We start from the raw sequence: 13068 nt of genomic DNA on the forward strand, positions 1-13068 counted from the left end.
AAACCAATTCGTGTCCCTCAGGGCTTGCTATAATAAGGTATTCAGTCAGTGGGGGATTATACTTCTGGGACTCTTAAAAGCAAATAATCCTGGGCAAAGGAAAACCTTTATGCCCAAAGATTTACTTCGTGTTATTACATATAAGAGGAAAAAAAAAAACCAACATCAACAAGCTAACTGTCTGAACTACAGTGATGTTAAGGACACTATGGTACATTTATTCAGTGGGATTCTGGTTCTTCAAATTGTTTTTGATGTGTATATAGCATGAGGGGGAAATACTTCCAGTATGTTAAGCTTAAAAATCAGGGTATAGGGTGCCTGGGTGGCTCAGTTGGTTGAGCGACTGCCTTCGGCTCAGGTCATGATCCTGGAGTCCCGGGATTGAGTCCTGCATTGGCCTCCCTGCTTGGCGGGGAGTCTGCTTCTCCCTCTGACCCTCCCCCTTCTCATACTCTCTCTCTTTCAAATAAATAAATAAAATCTTAAAAAAGAAATCAGGATATATAACTGCAAACAGATAAGGATCACAACCATAATAAAAACAATGTATAGAAAAAACACTGAAAAAAGATCAAATAGGACTATTTGGGTAGGGGAGCCATGATTCTTTTTTACATTTTTAGTAATTTCCAAATTTTTTTAAATGAACTCTATTATTACTATTATTATTAAGATATTACTTACTTTGGTGACGCCTGGATGGCTCAGTCTGTTAAGTGTCTGCCCTCGGCTCAGGTCATGATTGAGGGTCCTGGGATTGAGCCATGTATCAGGCTCCCTGCTCAGCAGGAAGCCTGCTTCTCCCTCACCCCCTGTTGCTTCCCCTGCTTGAGCTCTCTCTCTCCCTCTCTCTGTCAAATAAATAAATAAAAATCTTTTTTAAAAAAGAGATATTACTTATTTTGTATGCCAAAAGCATGTTTTGATGGGACTAACCCTGCCAACTCAAACCAGTAGGCCGATGTACTTCAATGTACATTAGAAGCCTCTATGAGTCATTCAGCCTTCTTAAAAAGGGAGGGAGACAAACCATAAGTGACTCTTCATCTCACAAAACAAACTGAGGGTTGCTGGGGGGAGGGGGTTTGGGAGAAGGGGGTGGGATTATGGACATTGGGGAGGGTATGTGCTTTGGTGAGTGCTGTGAAGTGTGTAAGCCTGGTGATTCACAGACCTATACCCCTGGGGATAAAAATATATGTTTATAAAAAATAAAAAAATTAAAAAAAAAAAGGCATTCTAAGACATTTGCTAAACTCATATTTCAATTTAGCAAGCTTCTATGGAGCACGATTGTGTGAAGTCTTTGTGTGAGGCATTGGCTTGAGGGGGAGAAGATACAAAGACAATACACAGTTTCCCACAGCCGGCAAGTCACCGACTAGTTACATGGCCTCGCACACCGGATTCCCGCTTCTCTCCAGTAGAGCCTGTCTCTGTCAGATGCTCTAATGAAGACGAGATTAAAGGCTACATGGCAGTTAACTCCACCTGACAGCACTAGAGGAGTGTATATGGGAAGCTGACATTTGAGTTGGGAGTTTAGGGCTGTGAAATGTAAAAATGTGAGGGAGACTATTTCAGAAAGAGGAAGAAAAGCATTAAAATGTATGCAGAGTAATGAGTTGTCTTCTGTGACGGGAACATTCAGCATGAGCTGGGGAAAGACTTGGAATGAGACAAGTGCAATAATGCATTTGTTGGCAGCCTACACGAAAAGCCTAAATAAAGTTGATTTTCTTCCAAGCTTTAAATATTATATACTTAATTTATTCTGAAGTACTCCATATATTGTAACTTTATTTTCCATGCTTTGGCCTATTTTTTTTTTTAGCTCTGGACTTGTATAATTATAAATAAAATACTATCACATTTTTCTTCAGGATTTCCTTATGCCAGGCACTCTGCTCTGCATTTTTCATATATGAACCTCATATGAACCTCATGAAAACTGTAAGAGACAGGTCCTTCTTCCCATTCTACAGATGAATAAACTAAGTCACAGAAATATCACATAATTTTCCCAAGATTACACAGACAGGAGGTAGGAAGGCCAAAACTAATCACATGACACATTAAATTAAAAATCTTGACACTTGAGCCTACCAGGCTAGGTAGTGTCCTACGCGTGTAGTTCAGAAGCATGGTCACTAGATGGCAGAAGCGGCCCGGTTTGGATAGAGTTTGGACTGGGTGTGGTTGAATCTTGGCAGCGTTTATGGGATTTAGCAATGGTCAGAAATAGCTTTTTCCCTTCAAATTAAGAAGATTGGGACTAGGAATAATATTCTTCCCTACAAAGTTAATCCTGAAAAGGAAAATTTTTCATTTTTCAAAATAGAGACCCACAACATAATGAAAATAATTTCCCACACATTTGAATCTCATAATCCATTAAAAAAAAATAGAAGAAGATATGAATCTCCTCATTCCTTCGTTCAATGAGGAGGGGGATAATAAATAAACCTGGCTTATTTAGTTGAAGATATCTCCGGTTTCAAATGGCCATGCCTTTCTCTACTACAGTAAATCTAGAATGGCATCCCTTGTTTGGGGGAATGAATACTTACCAGGGGCGGAGAGAGGTACTTAATATCCCAAAGAAGGTCTGACTGAAGTTACCACACATCTACTGTGGGTTGACTTTTACTTATTCCTTGACCCCATCAGATTTTCAACTATTTAATTTAAGTTAGATCAATACAAATATTTAACAGGACAATCAAAAAGAAACAGAGCACAAAGCATAAATTTAAGAGGCAGAATAGATTTTGTCCTTTGTTATCTATTATTAAATTCTTAGTAAGTCAGGTTGAGGTCAAAACTCAAGAAAAGTTTGCTCAAAGACCTAAAACCATCATACCTATGAATAGCATGACATTAATAAAATTCACTAATGGAAGTGCCCAGCTTAGAGGTTGAAGTCAAAGGGATGAATACACAGGCTTATTCACATAGGCATTACCCAGATCGCCATATATTTGGACTTTTGTTCAAATGAAGGGTTCCTATTGGAGACACTCAAAAGTGTAAGAGACACATCAGATCAAACCATAACAAGTTCGGATGACAAGTTACCACACATGAGTAAACCAAGAAAATCCTTAACTACCCATTTCCTATTTCATAGGAAGAACAGAACCCTGCAGCAACTCACTCCCCCTCTCATGACCCCTCCACATCCCCCAGTACTATTGGGAAAAAAAAAATTCCTAGTCAAAAAACATGTCACTGAAGAACACAAAGAAGAATTTGTAATTACAAAATGTGAAATGAGAAGGACCATTCAGAACCATGTTGAGTGAAACAGAAAATATGTCACCCATTGTAATTTTGCAAGAACATGCCCCAGAGGCTGTTCTTTTAAATAGGAACAAAAAGTCTACATTCTTCCTCCCTTCCCTCTTCTTCAAAAGGAAGAAATACTAATATCTTTGTATCAGATTCCAGAGTATTTATAGGAATATATATAATTATATAATAATATATAATATATAAATAATATATTATACATAATAATATATAATATAATAATATATATTATTATATAATCATACCTCAACAAAGCTGGTTAAGTAAATACTATATATAGTGTTTACTTATATATATATATACTTGTATGTTTACTATATATAGTAATAGTATGTATATACATACTATATATAGTATAGTATCTATATATATAGTACCTATATATATAGTATCTATATATACAGTAAACATACATACTATACTATATATGTATATATGTATATGTATATACATATATATGTATAGTATCTATATATACAGTATATGTATACAGTAAACATACATACTATACTATACTATATATGTATATATGTATATACATACTATTACTATATATAGTAAACATACAAGTATGTATATATATGTAAACACTATATGATTATGTATGATTAATATAAAATAAAATTCACCAGTTTGAAGTGTATATTTCCATGAGCTTTGACAAACCTATATCGTTGTGTACCCACAACCATTATTGTGAACATTTCCCATGACTCCAAAAGTGACACATTCCTTTGTGCAAACATTCTCCTTCCTCCCAACTCTCTCCAAGCTCCTCAGCTCCTGACAACAAATCCTCTACTTTCTGTCACTATAGTTTTTTTCCCCTAGAATATCATAAAATGAAATCATACAGCATGTCATCTTTTTTTGGCCTGGCTTCTTCTACCCAAAGCACGTTTTTAAGATTCATCTGTTAAAAAAAGAAGAATCATCATCTGTGATATTACATATATCAGTGGAGTTTTTTATGGCTAAGTAATATCTCATTATATAGATAAACTGTGATTTGTTTATTCCCTAACACCAAGTATTTTCTTGATTTCAGTTTTAAGACATTATGAATAAATCTGTGAGGAGCACTCAAATACAAGTCTTTGTGGGAGCACATGTTTTCATTTATCTGGGGTAAATTCCTAGAAGTGGGATTACTAGGTCATCTGGTAAATGAATGTGTAACTGTTTAAGAATCTGCACCACAATTTATATGGGGATATATCTACTGTGTGCAGTTCTTTCTAAATCCATGTGTCTTGAAGGTAAAAGAGCAAGGGGCCTCTCTCATACAGAAGGAGCTGAGTCAATGTCCATCTGTGACGTTGTAGGCAATTACCACCATCTGTATCTTGTTATTGGCCAGAGTGATAAGATTCTAAGATTTTCATCTGAGCCGGAAGAGATAAAACCATCAAATGGTGCTTCCTCCCCTTCACACATCTCTTGCTCTAGTGCATTTTCTTAGCGGCTCCACACTGGGATCCGAGGTGCCAGAACCACTCCACCAGTAAAACTGTCCTTGCCTTTCTTTGTCAGGGTCTCTCTGTGTGTACTTTCCCCAAGAACGCCAAAGTAGAAGAACTTCTAGTAATAAGACGATATTCCCATTCCTGAGTCTCCTAGCCCAGTGTTCTCCCATCGAGCCCTCATGGACCTTAGTGGCCAACATCAGTATGTATTAGTACTCAGTGCCTAATATTACATGTTAAGGTTATATATCATTCTGCAATTGCGGAAGTCAGAATTTGTAATATCTCAGACTCAAGTGAAAATTTGGAAATCAGAACTTGGATCATCCAAGACTGAGAAGGGATACTAACAATAAAATTAATATATTGCCTTGATTGTAATTGCCTTGATTACATTTCCTGTAGATTTACTAGCATCCAGTTGGTTATACTAAGAACTGTGCTAGGCACTGAGTATACAGCAGCAAACAAAATAAACAGGGTCTTATTTTCACAGAGCTTATTATATATATATATATATATATATATATTTTTTTTTTTTTTTTTGACACAGAGAGATCATGAGGCAGAGAGGCAGGCAGAGAGAGAGGGGGAAGAAGCAGGCTCCCTGCTGAGCAGAGAGTGCGATGCAGGGCTCTATCCCAGGACCTTGAGACCATGACCTGGGCCAAAGGCAAAGCTTAACCCACTGATCCACCCAGGCGTGCCCTGAGCTTATTTTTTAATGGGATAGGAGATGGCCGGTTCATCAGTGAATGGTGTCTCTCTCTCTCTCTCTCTCTCACACACACACACACACACACACACACACACACAATATCCATGCTGGGCAAAGAATAAAGCCAGGCTGACGGGTGAGCAGGGATTTAGGAAAGCCTCCACAAAGATCCAGCCATCAACAGATGAGGGAAAGTGCTTTCCTAGGCCAAAGGAGCAGCTATACTCCTCAGCTTTATTTCTGAGGAACAGAAAAGAATCCTGGAGTGGGAAGGTAGAAGAGGCAAGATTTCCTCCACCAGAGTAAGAAGCCATACAATACTATATATTGTATATACTATACAATATATAGTACATATTCTGTCTCCAAACCCCCAAACTGTTTTACCTCACGGTTGAGAAATATAATAGCTTAGAAGAACATTAAAGGGATTCCGGTTAGGAACGAATTTATTGAAGTCTAATAAATATTTTATATTCAGTGAACAAAATAATAAAACAGATCAAGAATACTTGTCGTCTTGCCTTCTAAAGACATAACCTTTCTTGCCTCCTTCTTTGGCACAGTTCCCCAGTTTTATTATCTAAACATGGCCTCCTATTCATAAAGATCTTCCTTCACTTTTATTTTATATTATTTTATATGCAGTGGTGATGGAGTAGCTCAAGATCTTTCATCTGTGTTTCCATGTTATACTAATTTATGCAAATGAATAATTATGTTTTTGAAATGTTGTTCCCTGAGTGACACACAATATCCAATGTGATATTTAGACACTGAATTACAACATAAAGAGCACAGAGAGAATTTTTTTTTGTGAGGCAGTAAAACTGACAGATCAGGGCACAGTAAGCCGAAGGGCTAAGAACCAAAAGGCCAGTTGCTTGCCTAGTCACCTTGACACTGTGGGTGAGGTAGGCCAATCAGATGGGGCTGAATTTATGTTATAATTTGAATTCCCAGAAATCCACAGGTACTTAATACAGTCTTCTCATGGTTTATTCATGGTACAGAGAGATCTGAAAATACCATAGTAGGGAATTTTCTGGTTTCAAAGGGTTTCCTTGAATGAAATTCTTAGTAAAGAAATGTTATCCCAGATGGATCTCATTTTAAAGCAACTTAAAATTATAAGATACTTGAGTCTATAAAATTTCAGTTTATTCTCTATTAATGTCAACTAATTATTATTATAATAGTGATATACTATATACTTACATGGTCAAGCACTAAGCTAGGAATTATATCTATGCATACATATATAATTATATATATGATTAATCGAATCCTTCCAACAGTCTTATGAAGAAATTCCTTGAGGCTTAAGAATATTAATTAATTTGTCCACTATGATACTTGCCAGTGATTCCGTGGCCAGAGTTTTAATCCAACTCTATCAAAGTTCAGAGCCTCAGCTCTCAACCGCCACACACTACTGTCTCAGAATGAGGACAAACCAGAAAACAGTGTGGCGGTACAATTTCATAAAGACTATGAATGTTGTTTAAAAAGGAAATTACACCTTCCGAGTAAGATGGAGGTACATTTCCTTATTTCTTCTCATCCATCAACAAGTCTTTATTTAGCACTTGCTTCACACCAGGCAGGGGTCTATGCCTGGGAAACTACTGCAGTAAACAAAACATAATCCCGTAATCTCCAGGAGCTGACATTACGGTAGGGGAGATACAATAGTTCACATGACTCTCCTAACCAATTATCACACACGTGAGGGCTCACACCACTAGAGATGCACTTTCTCACAATTCTAGAGACATCTGGCTTAAGAATCCTTTAAGAGCAGTAAGCAGGCAAAACAAGGTATGTACCCTCTCTTCTCTGGCATGCTTTCTGAGCATGCTTTCATCATCCAATACAAAAGACTTTCCTTTTAAATGTTGCCATCTCTTATATGTTTGACATTTATAGGACTTTACTGTTATTTATTTATGTATTTATTTTGAGATTGAGAGGGAGAGAGAGAGGGAGAATCTCAAGTAGGCTCCATGCCCGGTATGGAGCCTGACGCAGAGCTCAGATCTCATGACCTGAGCCAAAATAAAGAATTGGCTGCTTAACTGACTGAACCACCCAGGCCCCTCAATTGTAGCATTTTTAAGTCCACATTTGTGGTTTCTGTTTACAGGTTTACAAAAAGTGGGAACCATTTCTACTAAGCAGATAGTACTTAGGTATTCAATACAATTAGGAACTTAAATATTTAGGTACCTAATATAATTTACTTAGGTACCTAATATAACTAATAACAAACTTAAATATTTTTTGAAATACCACATTTTGGTGTATAAAAATATCTTCAAAGTAACATATCTCCTATAATTAGCCTACCAAGGCCAGAGGGTAGTTCCCCAAGAAACAAAAGGATTCAGCAGCCTCTCATGACTTCTTCAGTATGAAAGAAGATTCTAGAAATTATTACAGAAGATAATTTCCCCTCTCTTCTCAGAAAGCACAAAGTCCTTGGAGACTAAAATCAAGCCCAATATATATTTTACAATACAAGTAATCATTTTCTCCTCCTTCCTAGCCAATAAAGAGACATTATTCCCAAATAAGTGATGTTAGCCTTTGTTCACTGCTAAATAAAAGTATCTTTTAGATTAAGATGAAAGGAAGTCATTCAAAAAGAATATTGACAGGTGAATTCATTCATGCAAAAGTTCCTTTGCAACATGTTTAGGCAAAGTATACCTGGAAAGAGATTTAAAAGTGGAATAGGCATGAACTGTTTCTAGACACAGGTCTGTGTGGAATGTGGGCTCTTAGACTCTCACCTCTGGGTCACTGACTTGGGAGAAAGAGCAGGATCTGGAAACTAGTACCAAATTAAAGTCTTTTCAGCAAATGTTTATGGAGCACCTGATAATATAGGGCAATCTGCCAAATACTCAAAGATGAAGGCCCAGTCCCTTTCCCCAAGATGGACATCAAAACAAGAATTGATTTCCTATTTTTCACTGTGTTTCTTAGGGTAGCCTTATTGCATTATAAATAAATCAAAAATGTATAATCCCTCCACACAATAAAAGTTTAATTTTCTCTAACTTTACAGTTCAGTATTGAGCTTGTTTCTCAGATCACCTTCTAAATTGCCAATCATGGATAAAGACTCTTTCCATCCATGGCTCCTTCCCTCTGTAGCCAATCAAAATAGGGGAAAAAGCACATGCAGACATGTGGGGGAGTTACTGTTGATAGTCTCAGGAAAGGGACACATTTCTTCCCACATTCCATTAGTGAGAACTCAGTCTCATGGCCAATAGTAACAATGGAGGGTGAAAACCTCCATAGGCAAGTCACTATGAGGACACGGAAACTGGTTAAGGAGCACACATCACAGATTGAAAACTGATTCGTTCTATTTCAAAGCATGGAAATCTCTTCTGTTGTTAGCAGGATCTTGATGATAAGCTTTTACATATTGCTGTTTGGCTTTGTTGATTTATTTATAAGAAAACATCACCCAGACAAATACAAAGAAGCAAAAAAACAAAACAAAACAAAAAATCTGGAACTATTCCTAAGAACATTTGAAACAGAATTATTGATTTTTTTTGTCAGTCCCTTATCATTTATCATGTTAAAGAAGAGCTAAACATTCCTTTTATCTTATTTTTACATACTAATTTTCTGTACAGAGAACTGGCATGAATAAGTCATGGGAATAAAAGTCACAGCATAGGGAATATAGTCAATGATATTCTAATAGCATTGTATAGTGACAGATGGTAGCTACGCTTGTGGCGAGCAGAGTATAACATATAGAAAAGTTGAATCACTACTTTGTACACTAGAAACTAACATAACATGGTATGTCAACTATACTCAAAAAAGTATTTTTTAGAGAAAGGAAAAAATATATATAAATCTAGGGCCCACAAGTTCTTCCAGATTTTCTGTAAACTCATTATCTCCAACCTTTCCATGCTCTCTGTCCTTCATAGGAAATTAGTCATCCTAGAGAACAAAACAGGAGATCTAGTGTGGTAGAGTGAAGTGAGAGGTTCATCAGCCAGATCATCTTAATTGTCTCCCAAACCATGGCTGCAAAGAGAAACTCCTGTCCGGGTTGAATGAATACTATGTCTCTCATAGGTATACTAGTTTCATTTTGGTTTGGGGAAGATTTTCCCCCCAAAAATGTATGTAGATAATCTTGATATTATTTAAGGAAAAATTCAATTCAAAGGTTTTGATAATGAATTTTCAACTGAATGATAAAATTCTGTAATAACTTTTCTATCACAAAGGAGGTCTTGGTAGCTATACTAAGTAGGCATAGAGTACAGAATAGAGTTGTCCCGTCACTGTGTTTTATACCTGAAACACCTGTGTCAGCTACACTTCAGTTTAAAATAAAAAGGAGGTCTTTGTATTCAGTAAAATTGGAAATTAACACATCAGTCCACATACTTCAGGGAAAATGAAAGTAAGAAGCCCACGGCAGTATGATTCTACTCAACCACGAGAAGTCCATACATGGGCACCAAAAATACGCACACAAACACACACAGACTCTGCACATCCCCTACAGTCTCCCAAGTGAATCACACTTTTTGACTGCATCCATTAGGACACCAAGTCCCACACATTCCCATCACTGTCACCCATCAACATATCTCAGTATAGAATCCACATCATTCTTCCTAAAGTCAATAGCTGTAGTTCAGTTCTAGCAGGGAAATAAAAGAGAGCAAGGCAAACTGGTATGTTTTTTAATCCAGAAGGCCCACTTTGTACCCCAGTGCATTGCTCTAATTTCCTCAGGGACAACAAAAGGAGGCAGCTCAGCCCTGAGTGGTGCCATAGAGCTATAGGCCAAACCACACTACCTAGACAAATGGTGAACTGTCATTTTGTGATGGTCTATAAACTTGCAATTCAAAACATGGTCCTTCCCACCAAACAGCATGGGCATCTCCTGAGAGCTTGTTAGAAATGAAAAATCTCTGGCTCCACCCCAGAGTGACAGAATCAAAATTCATGTTTTGACACATTCGCCAGGTGATTTGTATGCACACTGAATCTGAAAATCACTGTTCTGTAAGGTTTTGTGTCTTCTTTGCCACTGTTTCATCTCCTATGAATTTCTTAATATGATCATCATGCGAAAACTCAATTGCGTTTTGTGGAGGTCTCTTTATTAGCATCACTAAAAGGAGCAAGTCACTAGTTATGCAATCCAACTTAATTAAATAGGCCCATTCATTAGGACACAAATGCTTCATCTAGGATTATGCCAGTTGATTTCATTTTTTTTCTTTTTTAATTTTTTTAAAAATTTTTTTAAAAGATTTTATTTATTTATTTGACAGACAGAGATCACAAGTAGGCAGAGAGGCAGGCACAGAGAGAGAGAGAGAGGAGGAAGCAGGCTCCCCGTTGAGCAGAGAGCCCGATGCAGGGCTCAATCCCAGGACCCTGGGATCATGACCTGAGCTGAAGGCAGAGGCTATAACCCACTGAGCCACCCAGGCACCCCATGCCAGTTGATTTTGTAGATGGAGGAAACTTACTTGATTTTCAAAGGATTGTGATGCTGGAGTGGAGAAGCAAAGCCACGAATCCTGATTTTTGTCAAAATCTACTTGCACTAAATATTTTAAATCTTTTACTATCCAAAAATATAGTCGGCAAAATGAAATTTTATCTTGTTGCTAAAGCTCACACTCAGTTATTCAAGCTATGAAAGCAAAATTATTTTAAGCATAGATAAGCATGTGTATTCATTTACTCATTTGATTGGAAAGTCCTACAAGCATGCATAGTAAATATCATTTCCAAGAGGAATTAATAGAAACCCTACCAGTACATATGCACTGATGTAAGTCAGTTTATTAATGTCAAAGATTATCAAGTTGTATTTTCAATGTTTTTTTTAAATTTTTGTTGTGACATTTTATGGATAGCATTATCCAAACATTATTGACATACTTCAGCTGGCAAAGGTTATAACTACAACTATGATCCTTGAGAGCTTTTTTATACCTGTAGAAGTACAAACCTAAGGTAATGCTACAATTAGTAGAGTGGACTCTGCTCCTTAGAAAACATGGGGCCAATTATTCTCATGACAGATAAAATCCCAAATGACCTTAAGTGTTCCCACAGTATATCAAGGACATTTTTTCTGTGCAAAACGCTAAGAACTTATGCAAGAATGGCTTATGAAAAAGGGAATTTTCCCACAGTGCAACAGAGGAAATGCATGTTGAAAGGCAAGTACTAATATGCAATAGGAGACATGTGACCTACTTAATTATGTACCCTTGGGACATGCGATGTGTGTGCAAAGCAACAAAGGCCTTAAAGGTCATATTTGAGGAGCGCAAATCAGATGGAAGGGGGACGAAGGCATCCTGGTTGCATGGCATCTTAATGAGATGAAACATCCCATCACATCTTTACAGTTTATAGCTACTGACGACCACCACGGGAACCCCAAGGGAAGAGGCAGAAATGCTTATTAAAACAGTGAGAAGCACTGCGTTTATGAAGACAATATGTGCAGTTGAAGGATATTAACAAAGAACTGCATTGGGCCTTTTTTTCCCCCTTTAGATTATAAAATTTATAGTAAAATAAAATTATGTTTTTCTAACCTAATGATTTTTCTGTTATAATCTTCAGGCCCCCATGTAGAAGGACCTCCTCAAAAGAACTGTTCACAAAGTAAAAATATTAAAAATCTCTCTCATGTAAGGACAATTATCATAGGATCTCATTCATATGTGGAATTTAAGAAACAAAACAGAGGATCGTAGAGGAAGGAGGAAAAAATAAAACAAGATGAAGTCAGAAAGGGAAATAAACAGTAAGAGACTCTTAACCATAGGAAACAAACAGGGAGGCTGGAGGGGAGGCGGGAGGGGGACGGGGTAACTGGGTGATGGACATTAAGGAAGGCAGGGGATGTAATGAGCACTGGGTATTAATAAGACTGATGAATCACTGACCTCTACCTCTGAAACCAATAATATATTATATGTTAATTGATTGAATTTAAATTAAAAAAATAATGCCCATTAAGAAAAATCTCTCTCATGTAAATAATCCATGGAGAGTTGCTGAGCCCCTGTGTGGTACAGAAGGCATCATACCAGGAGTCCCTGTTGCTATTCATCCCTTCTAGGCCTCGAGGCCACAGTAATTTAAGGCAAAATAGTTGCCTTCTCACAAGTTCAATGCCCAGATCTCTAAAATGGCATTTCCCAAAATGAGGGTGTGCTTTTAATGAATTACAAATACATGCACAAAAGATGTACTTTATGGAGAAAATCCCAGCAATTATAAATGGAACAACTATAATGACTGTCAAAGTAAGCCCAATGCTCATGAAATAATACCACCCTCTACTTAGTATTCTTCTCTGAGGAGCTCAGTGTACTATATAAGCACAGAAGTGTTTCTCTTTTTAGTAAAAGAGGGTTTTTTTTTTTAAGTCTATTCCTGAATATTGAGTTAGATAAATGAGACTCATTTCAGCAAACGATTGTGTAATTCTCAATGTGCTATTCACTGTACATCAAACTGTTTATCCTAGTGCTT

Source organism: Mustela putorius, unplaced genomic scaffold (genome assembly GCF_011764305.1).
Source record: "Mustela putorius furo isolate JIRA1106 unplaced genomic scaffold, ASM1176430v1.1 tig00003846_pilon_pilon_pilon, whole genome shotgun sequence".
Taxonomy (NCBI): domain Eukaryota; kingdom Metazoa; phylum Chordata; class Mammalia; order Carnivora; family Mustelidae; genus Mustela; species Mustela putorius.